Source organism: Dasypus novemcinctus, chromosome 6 (genome assembly GCF_030445035.2).
Source record: "Dasypus novemcinctus isolate mDasNov1 chromosome 6, mDasNov1.1.hap2, whole genome shotgun sequence".
Classification (NCBI taxonomy): domain Eukaryota; kingdom Metazoa; phylum Chordata; class Mammalia; order Cingulata; family Dasypodidae; genus Dasypus; species Dasypus novemcinctus.
In genome coordinates, this window is record NC_080678.1 from 91,651,272 (window position 1) to 91,674,260 (window position 22,989).

General features: G+C 38.5%; 1 pseudogene; it reads left to right on the forward strand.

Moving 5' to 3' along the window:
* Positions 1-2,160: 2,160 nt before the first annotated feature.
* On the forward strand, positions 2,161-3,086 carry LOC101430170 (twisted gastrulation protein homolog 1 pseudogene; annotated as a pseudogene).
* Positions 3,087-22,989: the final 19,903 nt, after the last annotated feature.

Sequence of the window (22,989 nt, forward strand, 5' to 3'; positions counted from 1 at the left end):
AGAGTGCCACCTGCTGGCTGACCAAGGAATTGCACATGAGGAAACTAAAAGTCAATAAGTATAAGAGAGTTTTCCTGGTCTTTACAGTCTCCCTCCCTAAGGCCCTAGGAAATGGGTCTGCAACCCATTACTGGGGCCAGGGCCAAGATTTGAGCACCTAGCAATCCAAAAGGCCCATAACAGGTTGAACCAAGAATAAAAAAATAGCAGTAATGTATAGATTCCTGCCACTAAAACCCTATGAAAGAGAGAGAAATCAAGCATCTAAGTAAACTCACCTTCCTAATCAGATGCTTAGACATTAGCAAAAAATTACAAACCATGCTAAAAAAAATGGAAAAAAAATGGCCCAAGAAAAGACATATACCAAATCCCCAGAAGAGATGCAGGATTTGAGAGCACTAATCAATGAAATGCATGCAAATTTCCAAAGTCAAATTAATGTGTTGAAAGACAGTATGGCTAAAGAGATAAAAGACATCAGGAGGACACTGAGTGAGCACAAAGAAGAATTTGAAAACCTAAATAAAAAAGTAACAGTGCTCATGGGAATGAAAGACACAATAGATGAGATGAAAAACACATTAAAGGCATGCAACAGCAGACTCAAAATGATAGAAGAAAGAATAAGTGATACAGAAGACAGAATAGCTGACATTGAAGAAAGAAAATAATGGAAAAAATATAGTAGATACTAAGGGAGTTGAATAACACAAAATGCAAAAACATGCATGTTATGGTAGTTCCAGAAGGAAAAGAGAAAGGAGAAGGGGCAGAAAGAGTATTTGAGGAAATAACAGCTGAAATTTTCCCAACTTTCATGAAAGACATGAACTTATTTGTCTAAGCATTTCACCATAAAATAAATCCAAATATACCAATTCCAAGACACATACTACTTAGAATGTCAAGTGTCAACAATAAAAAAGAAAATTCTGAGAGCAGCAAGGGAGATGCAAATCAGCACATACATAGGGTGCCCAGTAAGCCTTACAGTGGATTTCTCTCCAAAAACCATGGAGGTGAGAAAACAATGGTATGATACAATTAAGATACTCAAAGAGAAAAACTGCCAGCCTAAAATTTTTTTTCCAGCAAAATTGTCTTTCAAATAGACGGTGAGTTTAAAACATTCACAAACAAACAGAAACTAAGAGAGTTCATAAAAAAGAATCACTTTTGCTGGAAATATTAAAGGAAATCTTACAGCCTGAAAGAAAAAGACAGAAGAAAGAGGCTTGGAGGAGAGTATAGAAGAAAGAAAAGCAGAAAGTGTAATCAAAAGAGTAAAAAGGCAGACAAAAATAAGATATGGCATATGAAAACCAGAGAATAAAATGGTAGAAGTAAATAATGCATTTACAGTAATATCATTGAATGTGAATGGATTAAACTCCCAAATCAAAAGATATAGGCTGACAGAATGGATAAAAAACATGAGCCATCTGTATTCTGCTTGCAAGAGACTCACCTTAAACCCAGGAATACAAACCAGCTGAAATTGAAAGGTTGGAAAAAGATACTCCATGCACATAGTAACCAAAAAAGAGCAAGGGTAGATATACTAACATCAGACAAAACAAAGTTCAAATGAAAAACAGAAGAGATACAGAAGGTCATTATACATTAATAAAAGGGTCAATCTACCAAGAAGAAGTAACAGCCATAAATATCTATGCACCTAACTAGGGTGCCCAAAATACGAGGTAAACTCTGGCAAAACTAAAAGGAGATAGACACCTCTACAATAACAGTTGGAGACTTCAACACACCCCTGACATCATTAGATAGAACAATGACACAGAATATCAATAAGGAAACAGAGAACTTGAACAATAAGGTAAATGAGCTAGACCTAACACATATACAGAATGTTGCATACAAACTCAAAGGATTATACATTTTTCTCAAGGGCCCGTAGATCTTTCTTCAGAATTAACCACGTGTTAGGGCACAATGCAGGTCTCAATAAAAATTTTTAAAAATGAAATTATACAAAGCACCTTCTCAGATCATTATGGGAATGAAACTGGATATCAATAATAGACAGGAAAGAGTATGGAAATTTACTTTGCAAATGTATGGAGGCTGAACAACACACTCCCAAATAATCATTGCATCAAAGAAGAAATTGCATGTGAAACCAGTAAATATATTGAAATGAATGAAAATGAGAACACAACTTATCAAAACTTATGGGATACAGGCTGCAGGGGTGCAGCCATCCTCCTGTTCCTGACTTGGCTACCTATGTCACTGAGTTGTAACAAAGCACTCTCTGCTAGTGATATGAACACTTGCCTCATTCTGGAGCTCTACCAGTGCTGGCTCAGAGAAGGAAATTGTTCTATTGTAAAAAAATGAAAAAAATAACCCAGCATATTGGTGAGCTGAGGACTTCCCACTGGCTCTCTGTGATTGTTGCGCAGCCCAGGGTTTATTCTCCCTAAAGTTCTTCCTAAAGGAGAGAGACCTGAAGTTCAGTGTTAGGAGCCAGCTGGAAGTGATTATCAACTAGGCAGAAATGTCCACCTTATGCTAAAAATAAACTTTAAGAGGAATTGACTTGAAAAAAAAAGTATGATTTGTCTAGGTACTCTTTGGAATGAGTGCTGTGATTGCTTTTGTGTGTGCAATCCTTGAAAATACAGCGGCACACCTCCAGCTGCTAAGAGCACCGTGGAGAAGCTCCATGAGTTAATCCCTTCTCTCCTCCGGGTACTCATAGAAGGGGACACATAGTTGAATTGGAACATTGTTCCCTTCCTTTTGCAGAAGAACTTTCACTTCATGAGAATCTGATTTCCTTTTTGGAAACTGTGTACCAGCTACAACATCAAAATGTGTCTGTTCCCGATAACAATGTCCATGCACCTTATTCCAGTGACAAAGAACACATGTGCACTGCAGTTTATTTTGACAACTGCATGTCCATACATCAGTATAAAATATGCTGTGAGTCCACTGGGGCCTCCAAGCACTGCTTGTTCCATCATGCCTGCTGCAAGTGCATCAGCCCAAAGTGTATCGACTATGGCAGTAAAACTGTCAAATGTGTGAACTGCATGTTTCAAAGAAGCAAATGAAATGCAAACCAAAGCAATGTTGTTGGAAAGAAAGCTATGAAAAGTTCCTCAGTAAGGTCTTCTGGTGGCATCAGAATACCAGAGATTTAAGATGTAAAGAATTTAGAATGAATTGCTTTTAATATAGGACATATGTAGTGATTTGTTAAATTATATTCCTATAGTTGCTCTTATTGACCTTACTCACTAGCAATAAACCCTTTCCATTGAATACATATACAACTATGGTCAAGGAAAGAAGCAAGTGCATAGAGGACTCCTTGAAAGATCTGAGATTTCTGGCATAATGACTAATTGCATTTTCTTCTAGCATCCCCAAAGCCTTTTGTTTTGAAAGTTCTGGCAGAAGCAAGGTAAAGGAAATTGAGATTTCTTCAGTGTACCACTCCTTGGATGCTCAGCTTTTATAGTTGTATGACATTGTCGACTGTGCCTTTATTATCTGTTCTAAAAATAGTGTACGTGCTCAAATATATCTCTCTCAGAAGTCACATAAAAATCACCACAAAAATCATTTTCACCTTTTTTTCATTGCTTTTAGAAAGCAAATGCTGGCTATATTTTATTATGTAAAATATTACGTAGTAGGATCTGTCCTACAGTGCGTATGCTGACAAAGCTTTAGGAAAGTTTTTCATTCTTTTCCATTCCCCCTGCCCAGAGAGCTGACATAGGTAATGATGAAGAATATTTACCAAAACTGTCAGGATGCTCCTATAATATGGCATTAAGTATACTGCAAGGGTCAATAATTAGGAAAGCAGATAGCTTAAAGCAATAGCTTAAAGAATACTAGGAATGGGAAGTAACGGCTAAATCAGACTATAATTGGGGCACCAGGGACAGAGCCAGGCCCCTTTGCATGAAAGGTAGAGCTCAAAGTCCAAGCCCAGCTGGGAGGTCTGAGAGCCCCTGCTCAGCTCAGGACAGGCAGAGGAAAGTGCTCACATGGATAAGTGATGGGGGGGAGGGGTGGATTAAAAGAAGAGTATTTCAGAGTATGAGCAAGCAAGGTTGAAAATGCTGGAAATTATGACGGGAAAAAAACTTAGGACTATTTACTCTTTTTATTTCATGATCTTTCATTTGTTAAGCTTATATCTGTATCTAAGGTCCTTATTGAACAAGTGTTATCATATAGTGGGGTGTGAAGTTTGTGAAACTAAAACAGATTTCTTTTCACGATGATGTTAACGCCAAATACCCTACAGAATATATGTCAGTTTTTTATATAAAATTTCAGTAAAAAGAAGTGTAAACACTATGTGCCTTTCATAGTAATAAAATTCTAATCTTCAAGTATGAATCTAAAGCATAAAAATTTATGTTATACAGACTCTTTGCAGAATTTCTAATTTCTGGTGCATATTTGAATTACAAGTAACTTTTTAGAGAACTCTTTTTTTATAGTCTTAATATTTTAGTATACACAAATAGATTATGCTCTTGAATACATTTTGTATTATTCATTATCTGAACAGTAGTTATAAGTTCATGTGATGTTATGATTATTATAAAATTTAAAACCTTCATACACTTTCTTCTCTCCAAATAACTATAATGAATACAGTCAAGGCACAAAAAAAGTTGAAATTTAGCTCATGAATCTGTTTCCAAAATAGGAAAAATTAGGGTCTCTTTTTCTTACTTTTAGCTAGAAGCCCTCTTTAAAAGTGCCTTGAAAACATTTTAGTTCCCCTTCTTAATTAGTGCCTTTAAAGCTGTGGGTTTTCTTGGACTTAAGAAAGAGAAAGCTTTAAAGGAATTTGCAGCCGCTTTGATATCTCTGAGTAGAAGGAGTTTCCACATTCATTGGCAATATGAATAAATGTTTCCTTAAATATGGCAGCAAACTTATTTTTTTATTGACCCTTAGTGTCTTCTTTGACACTGATGCAGGAATATTATAATGTTGTGAAATGGCTGTTGGCTGTGGTCCCTGGGTTGCATTGGCTGCTTTTCGCGTGCATCACTGCATTCTTGCTGCCTTGTAGGGGTACCGTGCATTTGTTCTGGTTCATGGGGGAGCATTCTTGTATTTGTGTTGTTGAGCATGGTCCTTGTCCATCTCTTGGTTTGCTGTGTTGGATTGTTTTCTTGCTTTCTTTTGATTGACATTTGCATTTCTGGATTGCCCCATTCAGTTACAATCCCATTCATAAACCATCTAGGAATATATCCAGAAAAACTGAAAAGGTGACAAAAAGAGCCATTTGCACACCCATGTTCAAAGCAGCATTATTCACAATTTGCAAAAGATGGAAACAACCCAAGTGTCCATTAACAATGAATAAACAAACTGTTGTATATCCATACGATAGAATACTATGCTGCTATAAAAAAGAAATGAAATTGGGACACATACAATAACACAGATGATCCTTGAGGACATTATGCTAAGTGAAATAAGCCAGACACAAAAGGACAAATATTGTATGGTCTCACAAATATGAACTAAATATGAAGAATAAACTATGGAGTTAAAACATAGACTATAGGTTGCCAGGAGATAGGATGAGGGCTGAGAAGGGGTACTGATGCCTAATGTATGTATAATTTTCAATTAGCTTGACTGTGAAAGTGTGGAAATGGATAGAGCTGATAGAGTTGATAGACTGTAATGAGTAGCAGCTGGTTTGTGGGTGGGATTGTGGCTTGCGGGGTGGGGGGGTGGTCTGGTGATATGGATGTGGGTTGAGGAAGGGTTGGAGAGTGATCTGGGTTCTGAGTGCTGCGGTGGGCACAGAGGTGGATGAGAATTGTGGTTGGTGGTACAGGTGCAGGTGTGTCCTTCTTGTGGCGTAGAAAAGATACGTGTCACTGTTGCAGGGTGGTGGGAGGGTGGAAAGGTGTGGGAGGGATACAACTGGTATGGGCTATGGACTATAGTTGACAGCAATGCTGTAATATTCTTGCATCAATGCCAAAGATATACTCTGCTAATAATAGGCGAGTATGGAAAAATTATGACAAATGTATGCTATGAACCATAGTTAGTGGTAATAGTCTGATGATATCTCATAATATATAAAAATGTTCCACAATGGTATGGTGTGTTGGTGAATAGGTATTTATGGGAATTCTACACATGAGCACGATTGTTTTGTACAATCACAACTTCTTTAATAATACGTGTTTTAGGGAAGTGGACTTGGCCCAGTGGTTAGGGCGTCCGTCTACCACATGGGAGGTCCGCGGTTCAAACCCTGGGCCTCCTTGACCTGTGTGGAGCTGGCCCACGTGCAGTGCTGATGTGAGCAAGGAGTGCCGTATCACACAGGGGTGTTCCCTGCATAGGGAGCCCCACGCGTAAGGAGTGTGCCCCGTAAGGAGAGCCACCCAGTGCAAAAGAAATTTCAGCCTGCCCAGGAATGACACCACACACACGGAGAACTGACACAAGAAGATGATGTAACAAAAAGAGACACAGTTTCCTGTGCCACTGACAACAACAGAAGCAGACAAAGAAGAACATGCAGCAAATGGACACAGAGAACAGACAACCAGGGCAGGGTGGGGGGAGAAAGGGGAGAGAAATATAAATACATAAATCTTTAAAAAAATACATGTTTTAAAAAGGCAAAAAGAGATAAACTTAAGGGATACAGCAAAGGCAGTCTTGACAGGGAAATTTATAGACCTTAATGCCTGTATTAAAAAAGAAGAAAGACCAGCAAGATGGCAGCGGAGTAAGGTGCTCCTAGAGGCAGCTCCTGCTACAGGGCAGTTAGTAAACACCCAGAGCTCTCTGGAGCTAGCTGAAGCACCCGTTTGGGGGTTCCAGGACACCAGAAGAGCATCCTGCAACATTCTTGGGGGAATAGAAGGAGGAGACTGCCCATCTACAGAGAAGACTCTTAAGTACAGGTTCCATGCTGTGGAGGCCAGTGCCCATCCTCCACTGGAGGCACAAGCTGCCTCAGGAGCTGTTCCACGGCTGGAATTGAAAGCTCCACTTCCCAAAAATGGGGGAGGAAGAGATGGTTGGGCACCAACTTCAGCTACTGATGAGGAAATTCAGTGGGCTACAGTATGATCCTGAGAACAGCTAAGGTTTGAGCCTATCCAGGTTAGAAAGAGGCTGGGAGCCTCCATCTTAACTCCGCGCCTGGCATGAGGGGAAGCGGGGCAGAATGAGGATCCCAGTGCTGGGAGGGGACCGGCTTCTTCCCATCCAGATCATATTGCAGGTCTAGCCTAGGCCCCAGTGCCACCTCCAGCAGGGAGGAAGCTGTGGGGACCTATGCCAGTCTCCAGGAAATTACCAGCCAAGCCGTGGAGGTGGTGATTGTCCTACTCTGGTGGCATAAGCTGCCCCAGGAGCTGTTCTGTGATGGGAATTAGAAGCTCCATTTCCCAGAAACAGGAGAGGAGGAGAGAGTTGGCTGCTGATTTCAGCTACTGATTGGGAGACTTGGCTGGCTAAAAGATAACCTTGGGGACAGCTGGGGTGAGAACCAGCCCAAGTCAGAAAGAGGCCAGGAGCCGCCATTCTGACTCCTCCCCCAGCCTGATGGGAAGCCGGGCTGACAGTTTCTTTTACGTAGATCAGCCTGTAGCCCACCTAGGCTTCAGTCCTGCCTCTGGCAGGGAGGGGGCTGAGGAGCCCTGCACCAGCCTATACAGGTAACTGCAGAGAACATCGGCTGGCATAGACTGAAAATCAGAAGACTACCAGGGCAACTGCCGTTATCTTAGGACCTGCACTGCATAGATTGCTGCCCACACCTGCAGCTCCATCCCTGCCCCAGGAAGGGGAAAAAGGGATGTGAAGCTTCTGATGAAGTCTCTCTGAGTAACTATAGTCTAGGCCTGCAGGAGGACTGTAGTCTCTCTGAGTAACTACAGTCTAGGCCTGCAGGAGGATTATTCCACATAGCTATGGCTCTGTCCCTACCCCTGACAAAGGAGAAAGTTGGAAGAAACTTCATTGGTCCCTGGTGTAATGAGGGCAGCTTGAGCCTCCACAGCTTACAGCACCAACTACATGCTTGGCTCCTACTGCATAACCAGCAAGGGAGAAACTATAAGAAGCCCTTAACTAGAAAGAAAACTGCACCCAGAGAAAATACTGTAGTAAGCCAGATGCGAAGACACCAACAAAAAATTACAATCCACACCAAGAAAAAGGAAGCTATGACCCAGTTAAAAGAACAAGATAAACCTCCAGATGACATAAAGGAGTTGAGACAACTAATTACAGATGTTCAAACAAGTATCCTTAATACATTCAATGAGATGACTGAAGAGATTAAGGATATTAAGAAGACTTAGGATGAGCACAAAGAAGAATTTGAAAGCATACAAGGAAAATAGCAGATCTTATGGGAATGAAAGGTGTAATCAATGAAATTTTAAAAATACTGGAATCATATAGCAGCACATTTGAGGAGGAAGAAGAAAGGCTTGGTGAGCTTGAAGAAATGGCCTCTGAAAGTGAACATACAAAAGAAGAGATGAAGAAAAGAATGGAAAAATTGAACAAGGTCTCAGAGAACTAAATCATAGCAAAAGGCTTACAAACATATGTGTCATGGGTGTCCCAAAAGAAGAAGAGAAGAGAAAAGAGGCTGAAGGCATATTTAAAGAAATAATGGTAGAAAATTTCTCAACCCTATTGAAGGACATAGATATCCCTGTCCAAAAATACAACATATTCCCATCTGAAAAAATCCAAATAGACCAACTCCAAGACACATACTCATCAGAATGTCAAAGGCCAAAGTCAAAGAGAGAATTTTGAGAACAGCAAGAGAAAAGCAATGCGTAACATATAAGGGATATCCAATAAGATTAATGCTGATTTCTCACCAGAAACCATAGAGTCAAGAAGACAGTGGTCTGATATATTTAAGATACTACAAGAGAAAAACTTCCAGCCAAGAATCTTATATCCAGCAAGACTGTCTTTCAAAAATGAGGGTGAAATTAGAATATTCATAGATAAACAGAAACTGAGTGAAGTTTTAAGCAAGAGACCAGATTTTCAGGAAATACTAAAGGGTGTGCTAGAGCCTGAAAAGAAAAGACAGGAGAGAGGTGCCTGGAAGAGAGTCTAGAAATGAAGATCATATCAATAAAAGTAACTAAAAGTGTCAAAAGAGTGGTGAAAATAAAATATGACAGATAAAACTCAAATAGTCCAGAATAAACTTAACCAATGATGTAAAGCACTTATATTCAGAAAACAGCGACTCAATGTTAAATCAAAAAAGCCCTAAATAACTGGAGGAACATTCCATGCTCATGGATTGGAAGACTAAATATCATTAAGATGTCAAATCTACTCAAATTGATATACAGATTTAATGCAATCCTGATAAAAAACTCCACCAGCATTAAAGAAAAAATTGAAAACATGATCATTAAATTTATTTGGAAGGGTAAGGAGTCCTGAATAGCCACAAACATCATAAAAAGGAAAAGTGAACCCTCATCTCCAGACTTTAAATCAATATCTACCTATAGTGGTAAAAACAACATGGTACTGGCCTAAAGACAGACACAATAGACCAGTGGAACCAAATTTATGGTTCAGAAACAGACCCTCACAGGTATGATCAAGTCATTTTTGACTAGCCTGTCAAACTCACACAGCTCGGGCAGAACAATCCATACAACAAACAGTGCTGAAAGAATTGGCCATCCATAGCTGAAGAAGGAAAGAGGACCCCTATCTCACACCTCATCCAAAAACTAACTCAAAATGGATCAAAAAACTGAAAATAAAAGCAAGAACCATAAAACTTCTAGAAGAAATTATTGGAAAATACCTTCAAGACCTGGTGGTAGGTGGTGGATTCTTAAAGGAAATAAGAGAAGGACTGAGTGGACTACTGATGTTTAATGTATGTAGAAGTTTTAATTAGCTTTACTGTAAAATTGTGGAAATGTATAAAGTGGATGGTAACACACAGTGAGTAACAAGTAGTTTATAAATGGGGATGCGACTGAAAATGGTAGTCTAGTTATGTAAATGCCAATTGACAGAATGCTTGAGAATAAGCTAGGAACTGAATAGCCCAGTAAACCAAGACATGGATGAGAATTGTGGTTGATGGTGCAGATGCAAGGGTGTCCTTTGTTAGCTAGAGCAAATGTGTATCACTACTGCAGGGTATTGGGAATGTGGAGAAGCATGGGGAAAAAAAGCTAGAGTGACCTATGGACTGTGGTTAGTAGTAATAATATGATATTCTTGCATCTATGCAAAAGAGGTACTGTGTTGATACTGAGGCAGTATGAAAAATGTGAGCCAAATGTACACTATGGACATGGTAACAATCAGATGATATTATTTTATCTATAGCAAATGACACACCACATTGTGGTATGTTGATGGAGGGGTGTAGTTTGGGAATTCTGCACATGTGCATGATTGTTTTATAAGTTTACTACTTCTGTCATAAAAAATATATTTAAAAATAATAATAGGGTGGGTTGGGGGAAAACACACCAAATGTAAGAAAAGAACTATGATTAGTAGTAAGATTTTGACAGTGTCCTTTCATAGTTTGTAACAAATGTCTCATGACAATGCAAGGCATTGGTGGAGGGTTGATTTATGGGACCCTTGTATGATGTTATGCATGTTTGCTTTGTAAGCTCACAACTTTTACTATACACTTAATTGTTTATGTATGTTTATATATAAATGATATAAAGATAATCAGATTGGTTAGGGGAAAAATACTTTGTTTAGTAGTAATATTTTGACAATGCTCTTTAATCATTAGTTTAAAAAGTTTAAAAACAATGCAACTTATTGGTGGTAGGGTGAGATGTTATATATGTTTGTTTGATGTTATATATGTTTGTTTTGTAAGTTCACAACTATTATACATTTATTGTTTATGTATGTTTATGTATGAGTGATATATTTCAATAAATTTTTAAAAAAGAAGAGCTAAAATTCAAAGATCTGAGTGAACAACTGGGGAAACTAAAAAAGGAACAGCAAAATATTCTCAAAGCAAGCAGAAGGAGAAAAATAATAAATATTAGAGCAGAAATAAATGAAATTGAGAACAACAACAAAAAAGAGAAAATCAATAAAACCAAATACTGGTTCTTTAAGAAGATCAATTATTGACATATCCCTAGCTAAATTAACAAAAAAAGAGAGCAAGAGAGAGAGAGAAAAAATATGCAAATAAATAAAATCAGAAATGAAGGGATTGAAGGTACAGAAATAAAAAGAGAATAAAAGGATATTATGAAAAACTGGATGCCACAAGCTAGACAATCTAGAAATGCACAAATAGCCTACACTGACAGTAAAAGAAATACAAGAACTAAATCACATTTAAAGAGATTAAATATATCATCAAAAATCTTCCAGCAAAGAAAAGTGCAGGACCAGATGACTTCACAGGTGAATTCTACCAAGCATTTCAAGAAGAATTAACATTAATTCTGTTTAAACTTCCAAAAAATTGAAGAGGAGGGAAAATTACTTAACACATTTTATAAAGCCAGCATCATCCTAATACTAAAGCCAGAAAAAAACACTAAAAGAAAGTAAAATTACAGACCAATCTCTCTAATGAACATAGATGCAAAAATCCTGAATAAAAGACTTGCAAAGTGAATCCAACAGCATATCAAAAGACTTATCCATTATGTTCAAGTGAATGATCATTTCAATCAAAGCAGAAAATGCATTCAACAAAATCCAGCATCCTCTCTTGATAAAAAAAATTCAAAAGATAGGAATAGAGGGAAAATTCCTCAGCGAGATAAAAGGCATATATGAAAAACCCATAGCCAACATCATACTCAATGGGGAAAGGCTGAAAAATTTCCCTCTAAGATCAGAAACAATACAAGGCTGCCCACTGTCATCACTGTTATTCAACATTGTACTGGAAGTTCTAGCTAGAACAGTTAGACAAGAAAAAAAGCATCCAAATAGGAAAAGAGGGAGTAAAACTTCACTATTTGTGGGTGCCATGCTCCTATATTTAGAAAATTCTAAAATGGCTATGACAAAGCTACCTGAGCTAATCAATGAGTTCAGCAAAGTGGCAAGATACAAGATCAACACACAAAAATTAGTAATGTTTCTGTACACTAGTATTGACCAATCTGAGGAGGAAATCAGGGGAAAAATTCCATTTGCAAAAGCAACAAAAAGACTCAAATACCTAGGTAGCAATTTAACCAAATATCATTGTCTGTACACTTTGGATGAATTGTATGCTTTTTAAATATGTATCAGTAAAATTGATTTTAAAAAATGTATAAAAAAGAAAAGAAAAAATTGAAACTTAGGATGCAAGCTTTACATCAATTTTTAATTTATTGAACTTGATAACTGTGTTTAAGGTGATATGTAATAGGAAGTGTACATGGAAGTAACATATATTCAAGGAGTATGTGTGCAATCTGCTCTCAAATGTTCAGAAAACAGATAGATAGACAGATGGATAGACAATGATAAAATGATATGGCAAAAGTGTCAAAATGTTAAAATTGGTAGATCTGGATATCTGGAGGTGATGGTATATTGTAGTTCTCTCCATGGGGTTTGGAGTAAGTTTACAACTGTCTTATAAGTTGAAATTTTTTCCAAATAAAAAGATAAAAAAAAAAAAATCACCAGAAGAGCTGACAAGCAGACTTGAGTTATCAGAAGATAGAATCAATGAACCGTAAGATTATTCAATCTGAGGAGAAGAAAAATAAATAATGAAGAAAATCAACAGAACATCGGAGTTCTCTGGGACATCATCAAGCATACCAATGTGTATATAATGGAAATCTCAGAAAGAGAAGAGGAAGGAAGAGAAAAAAAATAGACAAAATGTGGCTTAAAATATCCAAAATTTAATGAACATTAATCCACACATTTAAAGACCTCAATGAACTCCAAATGGAATAAACTCAAAATGGTGCACAATCAGACATAGCATAGTCATCTGAGTTTGCTATGACAAATGCTATAAGACGGGTTGGCTTAAACAGCAAGCATATATTAGCCCATGTTTTCAGAGGCATTAAGTAAAATAAACTGTCTGCCTACATTGGCATTGCTGGGAGCCACCCATTTTCCAAGAAGTAACAGGAACTTTTTAAAGAGTTAAAAACAAAAGTGAGGCCTCCCCCATCCCCACCTCCCCCCAAAATAGAAGGCACCCTGCAAAAGTTGCAATTTAAGCAACAATTGGAAATAAGCTGATTTGGGGCAAATAGAAATAGTCTATCAGAAAGCGATAAATGTACTGTAATAACCGATCTATGATCATTACCCTCTTTGTAAGACCATCCTTTAAAACAGGGAACCTAAATGTCAACCAATTATTATAACTTCCCCTTTGGGAATCCTGTAACTGCTTTTAGAAGCCAGTTTAACTTGCTGACTATTTTTAGACTGTTACTTCTGTTTGAGCTCTCCCTGATCAAGCAGTTTCTCTTTTGATAAACCTGTTTTATTGATTATGGTTTGTGATTCAGTTTCTTTTGACAGTTTCTGATGTCAGAAGTGGTATCAGAGAAGACCTCTCAACCATCCCCATGGCTGGTGAGTGGACAGGTATCTTTACTAACAGGACCATTTGCATCTGCTGCTCTCTTGACTCCAACAGAGCCTGAAGGGTAAATTTCTCCTGGCTCTGAGCTCCACTTTCTCTGTGTTGAGTTGTTCAGGTTTATTGTTAGACGTGGTTTTGGATTGGTTTTGATGTAGTTCAGATACCTCTTTGGTCAGTACTTTCTCTGTCCAGGTGGGGAAAGGAGGTTCTGATATGTCTATGACAGCCATCTTTCTTCTTTTCTTTCTCTTTTGAGAAAGGCCAAGGATTGAACCTGGGACCTTGTATGTGGGAGGCTGGAACTCAACCAATGAGCCTCATCAGTCCCCCTGAGCAGGCTCCCTTGTTCATTTGCTCTTTGTTTGTGCTCTGCCTTCTCTTTGTTTGCTTGTTGTCTGCTTGTTTTTTTCTTTTTTATCATTGTCTGCTCATTGTTTTTTCTTCCTTGTCTGTTCTGTTTTTTTTCTTTAAGAGGCACTGGGAAGTGAACCCAGTACCTCCCATGTGGAAGGTGGGTGCTCAACTGCTTAAGCAACTTCTGCTCCCTGCTCATTTGTTTTGTTCATTGCCTGCTCATTGTTTGCTTGTTGTGTGCTCATTGTTTTTGCTCATTGTCTGCCCATTGTTTTATGCCCATGCCTGCTTGTTGTTTGCTTGTTTTCTTTGGAAGGCACCGGAAACTGAACCTGGTACCTCCCATGTGGGAGGCAGGCACTCAACTGCTTGAGCCACATCTGCTGCCCGTTTTTCATTTTGAGGGAACCCTATAGAATTTTTATTTTTAGAATCTTTGATTGAATATGTGCCTTCTCATTTTAAGCTTAAATCTCTCTTTTCTCCTGGGACAAATATACCTGTTACTTGTTTTCTTACATTGGGACTAGTTCCTATTGGTTTTCTCGTAAATGGATAAATCTCACCAGGGATAACTTGACTTTGCAGTGGCCACTCTGGGGAACATTTGCGCTAGATAAAATAGTACACTGGAAGGTGCACTTGAAAAGAGTGAGTCCCAGACTCCACAAAAGAAGGGGGGCATTTTTTGACTAGTATTCAGAAGCTTCTAAAAGACAAGATGAATTTTAAAAGTGTCTTTAAAAGATTCATGAAGTGCACAGAAGAAAAGCTAAAAATCTTGATCCCTAGTCATACTGCTCTCCCATTGAGTCCCACAAATGATTCTTATCCACTTCCCTTTCCACGTGCTCCCCGAGAACCTGTAAGTCAGTTTGCCCGTAAGAATTAGACCATCTCCTGGGCCTGGTGCACCAGATAAGGGCTAAATTTCATCTCGTTGCAAACATTTTCTGGACCTCAATAAAAACAGACTAAATTGCAGAAGGAAGTTTATCAACTAATTCAGTGTTCTTTTGCCCATTACCCAACAATAGGGCTACTAAATGACAAAAATGCCTTTGCTTTGTGAGATGTCTCCAAAGGAAGAGACCTTCACACACAGCATGATTACACTGCAGATCACAAAGGCCTAGATACATGTCACAAGCCCAATTACACAAAATATTTTTGTAAATGCTGGCTATTGTCAGCGAGTCCCAAACTTCTATCAATCGGTTCCTCTCCTTTATAAATTAACTTAAACCTCAACTTCTGAATCATTACAATGAGAGGAACAACATGAATTATTCTTTTACCCAATGAAAAGAGACTTTATTATAGCCCCCAACCTTAGGCTTACCTAACTAGGGAGTTCTCAGAAACAGCGGTGTGTAGGGACCACCATCTGCCAAGACAAAGACAAAAAGCCAGCACTGTCATATACACTAGTGAGTTGTGTGTTTTGGAATCAATTTGTTAGACTCTAAGGCTAAGACCTAGAGACTAAGAAGTTTGAATTATAAGCCTTTCTTAGGTTTGTCTGAATATTTTTTATGTATATGTTATATGTGTGGCATTTTTAATGCCAATGGTATTGCCAGAATAAGTTGCAAAATTCCATAAAGGAACTTTGTTCAAACTGGTTTAAGAATTAATAAGCACTTATATAAATTAAATACTCCTATATTTTTATGTAATATTTATGTAATCTGAAGCTTCTTTAAAAATAAAAATTTTAAAAATATATCAAATATTCCTAAAAGCTGAGAATTAAAATAAAAAAGCTTTTAATGCTTAATATGTTTTTAAAAACTAACTCAAATGTGTTAAAATCCAAATTCACATAATCTCTGTAGATTTTGGGAAGATGAAACTACAAGGTTGGTTAAATGCAAACAACTATGTTTTTGAGATATCAGTTTTAGATGCAAGCATGTTTTCACTCTACTTAGGTATATTTTTCCTAAAACTGTACAGGGATACCGATAAAATACATTAAAATTAGGGTTACTAATTGCTTAAGATGAAAAAAATTGTGAAGTTTCCATTGGCCAAATTGAGTCATTATTTTGGCAAAGTTTAATTTGACAATAATTGTGTTTTAAAGACAGTTTTTAGAAACTGTTTTGGGAGGTTAAAAATGAAAGATACACGTCCAGAGATACTTGCAACAGTGTTCAGGGCCTAACTTCCAAGGGGATGGGAAAATGGATGTTAAATGTGTGGAACCAAAGTAAATGTGGAATAAGAGAGTACTTTCACGAGAGTACACAAGGATGGAGATAAAACATATAGGGGACGACAGACTAATAATGTAAACCATAATGTAAAACATAGGATAACTAAAAATTTAGAAAACTGTATATCCTAAAGTATGGACCACAATGTAAGCACAGATGTCATCTTGTTTGAAAGCTATTGTCACAGAGTCTCTACATCACTGTAAGTAAATATGATATGAATAAGGTATAAGAATATCGCTGTGGAAGGGAAAAGGTTTTACGGTGGATGTGTGGGAGTACTGCATATTGTATATATGAATTACTGTGGTCTAGGGCTCTTGTGAAGAGAAGTTCAATAATTAGGGGGAAAAAAAAAAAAGAAAAAGATAGGATGTAGAATTTTTCCAAGTCAACACGTATTCTATATCTAACCTTTAAACCCATCGCTCTATGCCATTTTACTAGTAAGGGATTCTTACATTATATTGGGCTTCAATTTTCAGGAAGTTTTGGAACATAGAGTGGTTCAACAATGGCAGCGGAGGAACACTGGTATAGGATACTATTGACAGGTGATATATGGCTGACAGGGATCTATACAGGGCATATGTCCAGGGTGCATGGTAATGTTTGAATATACTCATAGTGGCAACAATTAAAAACTACAGCTGGGGGGGGGGTGCTGGGTTCCTGGCCGGGGGTGCTCTGTCATGGTCACTAGGGGAGCAGCGGCAGTCCCCCAGGTGCAACGGTAAGGACCAGGAAGGAATGTGGGCCCAACAGTGAGAGCATGATACTAATGACTATGTTTGTGAGCCTATATGCCTGAAATAAGAACAAGGCCTAGAGCAGCACTGTGCCTGGGAATTTCCTCCTGACAGCCTTCATGTTACTCAAATGTGGCCAGTCTCGAAGCCAAACTCAGCATGTAAATGCAATGCCTTCCCCCCAGCGTGGGACATGACACCCGGGGATGAGCCTCCCTGGCACCGAGGGATCACTATCAAGTACCAACTGATGATGCAACTGGAAAATGACCTTGAATTGAAGGTTCAATGCGGATCTAGCAGAATATCCCTGTCTACATATAATAACATGACTTTAAAATGCTGTTTGACCTAATGTAAGGGGGAAATGGAAAGGAGAAATGAGTTTATATGGCTACGAGTCTCTAAAAAAGAGTCTGGAGGCTGTCAGAAGGATTGCCCTTATGCACAACTGAGCAGAATCTAAGAGACAGATAAAGTAGATACAACCCCAGGTATTGGTTCCTTTGAGGGCTAGAGAGACCCACGGGCTCTATGGTCATGGCAGATGGGGTTTACTGCCATGTCAGATGGCCCTTCTTTGGAGCTGGTGTTTCTGCGTGATGAAACTGGACTCAAATGGAATCGCTTTTCATAAGACTTTCATGCTACTTTACTGGAATTGTAGTTGGTGTTGGGGTTTAAGATATATTTAGGGGATTTGAATCTCTGGACTGACAATATGATAGCCAGGCCCTGAGCCTCAACAGACTTCAGCTCCTACAATCTGATTTATTGGACTCACCTCACTCAGCTAAGATGGAGTTGAAGAAGGACAACCACCACACCATGGAGCCTAGAGTGCCTACAACTGAAAGCAGGAGGATTGCATCCAGTATCCATGTGGAATCTGAGCCTCCTCTTGACATAGAGATGCCACGGACATAACCAATCCAAGGTCCACAGAGAAAAGGTGGCATTGGAGTGGAGTGGGAAAAGCGGACATGGTGGCTGATATGGGTATGGGGAATGGCAGGAAGAGATGAGATGTGGAGGTGCCTTTGGGACTTAGAGTTGCCCTGGATGGTGCTGCAGGGGCAATCACCGGACATTGTAAATCCTCCCAGGGCCCACTGGATGGAATGTGGGAGAGTATGGGCCATGATGTGGACCATTGACCATGAGGTGCAGAGATGCCCAGAGAGGTACTTACCAAATGCAATGGATGTATCATGATGATGGGAGTGAGTGTTGCTGGGGGGGGGGGGGGGGGGAGTGGTGGGGTGGGGGTGGTGGGGTTGAATGGGACCTCATATTGTTTTTTTAATGTAATATTTTTACAAAATCAATTTAAAAAATGTTAATTAAAAAAATGAAAGATACATAGAATCTGTTTTAATTAAGACAAAAGAGCAAGTGGTTTGATCCTAAAGTAAAAGAACAGTTTTACAAAATGGAAAAGAAGAAAATGTAGGACAGAACCTGAATAGATATGGAAAGTTGTAGAAGGTTAGAACAAAAAGGAATTTCATTTCATGTGGCAAAAGTTGAGTAGGATTTCATGGATTTATTTATAAGATTTTTAAGGATTTTCATATCAAATAATATATGAATTGGTTTTATTTTGTTACAAAGATAAAATGCCCTTGGATTTTTGGTCTGCTATTAATAAGAGGTTATGAAAAGTTCCTTTTTCTTTTGAATAGTCAATGTAAAAATAGTTTCTTGAACATTAAATTATCATGTAAACTTCCATTATAACTTCTCTAATTTTTATCACTACCTTGGTAACATATGGAACCAAGTATGTTTTTCAATGATGCATGATCTTCTTTAGCTAAGTGTTCAAACCCTTGACACCCTTTACCATTTGCTTCCTCTAAAAAAAAAAATCCTAGATAATGTCTTCTTGATTTCTCTCAAGTCTTCACATTTAGAGGATGTGTGATCAGGCTTACAAAAAGATTCTGTTGTTATTAGATAACAGAAAATTAAGTGGGTCTCCCTGAGGGACTAAAATCAAACATTCATCCCCATAAATAACTGTAATTGAAACTAAGGTTCAGCACTAACTGGTCCCAGGAACAGATGACTTTAAATGTGGACAGCTTAACTCAAGATCTCAGAACAAGAAACCACAGAAGTAAACTTTCTCATTTGGTGCCCATACCTTGTAATATTAACACCTTTTGATTTTCTTTTCTTGATTTATTTGCCAACTTTTCCTATTGCCAGCTTAAATCTCCAGTTATAATAATGTTATTTTTATTCACCCCAAATATATTAAATTTAGACTACCTAATCAGTTGCTGGCTTTGCATAAAATTGCTGTCTGAGAAAAGGCCAGAAATTTATATAAATCCAGCTCTTTCTTTTGCATTTAAAACAGTTTAAACACCAAAAAGGGCATGAAATACAAACAACTGATGCTGATACTGTCACAGATTATACTCTCTCCCATGCTAATGAAAATAACCTCTCACTGAAAACTCCCATTTCTATAGAATACACAACAGAAAACACCACTTAGGAGGAAATCCCTCTGATGTATGCAATCAAAACTTATTTCTTCATAAATATCTTAAATGCCCCCTGCTTATAATGACACCGGCCTTAAAGTACTATATTAGCCATCCTTAATTTAACCTTTGCATACTTTGGAGTGAACAATACTCTGGACAAACTTATAGAGGAAATTCTACCAATAATATGATTGAATTTGCCTCTGGTCTTTTGTGATTCCTTACCAGAAATACTGTTTGTTCTTCTAATTTAACTAAATCCCAAATTTGTTGGTCTTGCAAAAACGATCATTTGAGATAGTTCTACATTATGCATAAAGATACCTGATGCAATGTTTATTTCTTGTGGAAAAAGAATACATAAAGCATTCCCCCAAGGATGGTTAAGAAGATGCAGAATAGGGTACCTTGCTCCAACTGTGACTAAATTGTCTGCTCTAAATGGGTTAATTTAGGCTCCTTCATATATTGAGTCTCAATTTGACAAAAGGGGATAATATCCCAACCCCTCCCTCCAATATAGCATACTGGGGGGTCTCATTCTTTCATGCACACCATCATTCCTTCCACAGGATGTATGATCTGGAACAAGTGCAATGTATTTACAGTTACGGAACAGAGCTTTAAGACTGCCATAAATACTCTTCAGACCCTCCAAGATGAATTAAATAGCCTAGCAGCCATGGTTTTACAAAATGGGCAGTCCCTAGGTATTCTGACTATCCAACAAGGGGTCATGTTCACCCTGATACATGAGTAATGTTACATTTGTATGAATAAATCTGGCACTGTGGTAAACAATTTAAAATTTAAACAATCATATCAGAAATTTGGGGAAATGGTTAGAGTTGATGGTAACATGCTATAGTGAGTATAATCAACATTGCTGATTTATGAATGTGATTTTGGCTGATAGAAGTAGTCTAGGGAGGTTAATGTCAATGAAAAAAGCTAGAGGATAATCTAGGGACTGTAAAACAGAGATTTTGGTGATAGATGATGATTGTGGTTAATAGTACAAATACATGAATGTTCCTCTATTACAAGAAGTTAAGAATATGGAGATATATGGGAAAATATAACTAATATAATGTATAGACTATGGTTAACAATAATATTGTCATATTCTTACAACAATGGCAAAGAACGTATCAAGGCTCTGGGTTTATAATGGGGGAATAGGGAGGTATGGGATTATTCCTTTTGGAGTAATGCAATGTTCTGAAATGGACTGAGCCGATGACAGCACAACTCTGGGTGAAACCGAGAACCGCTGAGGGTACACTTTGATCAATCGTGCAAGACCAGGGAACATATAACACAGCGAACCCCATCATGAATGACGGACCGTGGGTAACAGCACAAATACAAGACCATTCTTTCATGAACTATAACAAATATATACTAGTACATGGTGTTAATAATAGGATGATTTGTGGGGGAAAATACAACAAATATCATCTGTGGACTACAGATAGCCGTGTTAAAAAGATGACAAACGTGTCACAACATTGTAAGGTGGTGGTGGAGCGATATATGGGAATCCTGAGTGGAATGTATGATTGTTTCGTTAGTTCACAACTTCTCAAATGAAAATAAAGTGTTCATTTGTTTTTTATTAATATTATTGGAATAATGAAAATGCTCTAAAAATGATTGAAGTGATGAAGGCACAACTATGTGATTATACTGAAAACCATTGGTTGTATATATTGGATGGATTTATGCTTTATTACTATATATCAATAAAATTGATTTGTTAAATAAAGGGAAAAAAAGAGAATTAAAAAAAAATTACATTAGGGTATCCCATGAGATTGGCTTTGACAGAGGCTAGAAGTCCAGAATCAAGGTGTGGGCAAGGCGCTGCTCCCTCCTGAGAGTCCGTGGCATTCTGGCGCTTGCTTGCCGCAGTCCTTGGGCTCCTTGCCTTGTATCACTGCTGCATGGGAATCTCTCCCTCTTGCTGCCTGCTCTCCTGGTTTCTGCTTCTGGCTTCCATTCGGTCTTCTCTGGCATCCAGTAACATAGACTAAGACCCGCCAAATTCAGTTGGGCCACACCCTTACTTTCATAAAAGTAAAAGACAAAGAGAAAATCTCAAAAGCAGCAAGAGAAAAACAAGTTATCATGAGAAAAGATCCTCAATAAGATGAACAGCTGACTGCTCTTCAGAAACCACAGAATTTTTTTTTCTATTGGCTGCTATTATTCTTTTTTTCATGTGTTTGTGGCAGACTTGCACTTGCCTCATAAATTTTTCCTGTTGAAAACTGGACATTTTCGATAACATCTTGTAATAATCCTGGTATCAGATTCTTCTACCACCACCACCCCCAACATGTGTTGTTGCTGAGTTTTTTGTTGTTGTTACTGCTGTTTTTTCCTTGTTGTGCTTATTTGTAGAGTTTCTTGCAGTGTGCGACCTCTGAGTTCTCACACTCTCTCCCTGAGTGCTCTGCTAGTATTTTTTTAAGTTCTTACATTTATTTTAAAATCTGCCTTCCTCAGGGTCACACCTGGACCAGGATAACTTAAAGGTCAGCCAATAATTGGCCAATAAAAGGATTTCTTAAAATGCCTTGCTTCTGTGTCTTCCATCCTTTGCCAAGAGATCTGTATAATATACGCCTTCCAATTTTAGGCGGTTTACAGGACAGCAGTAGTTTTCACTCCTGCTTGTTCAAGTCGTCATGGTTGGCCAGAGGTAAGCCATCCCCAGGCCTCCCTGGGTGCAACCACAGCCTTGTGCATATGCAGACTTTGAGAGCCTCAGGAATAGGTCAGAGCTCCTCAGAGTTTCCTAGTCCTCCAGGATTTCACTTTAAATTCCCAGAGAGATGCTTGTTTGCATCACTGAAATCATGACTGAGGAAGCAGAGGTGTTACCAGCCACATTCTGTGCTTTCAGTATTGCCTTCAGTGGAGGCTCCCTCCCTCCCCAGCCCCAACAGCTGAGCTGAGAGGAGCTGTGAGCCAAATCCAATAGCCACCGCACTCTGAAAACAGAGATTTCCCAGGGAACCACAAGTATGAGCAAAATATGGACCATGCTCTGGAGATGCACTTCCATTTTTTATTAAGGAGGTATCTGAGATTGAACCCAGGACCTCCTACATGGGAAACAGGCACTCAACCACTCAGTTACATCCGCTCCCCTGGGAATGGCACTTTTAATGAAGCTCCAAAAGCTCTCAGATCTCCCCATTTCCTGCAGTGCTACTGGCTTTGGACTACAATCGTCAGTGGCCTGGGAGAAGAGCAGATGGGAATAGCTCCAAGTTAAAATGTCGCAGGGCCCATTCTTTGACCGAGGTTCAGTGGTTTCTCTTAAACAGACAATTTTCAGTTCATTCTGTGACTTTGGTTAATTCTCAGAGTGCTGAAATGGTTTATTTTAGCTGTCTTGCCCATATTTCCATTTTGGGGGAGGGCAAGTTTATCAAAGTTCTCTTACCACCATTCCAGAACACCATATGTTCTTGAAACAAAACTTCTGTTCCCCACCCCTCCCCACCCCCTTTCTGGAACTGTTTTGGGCCCTT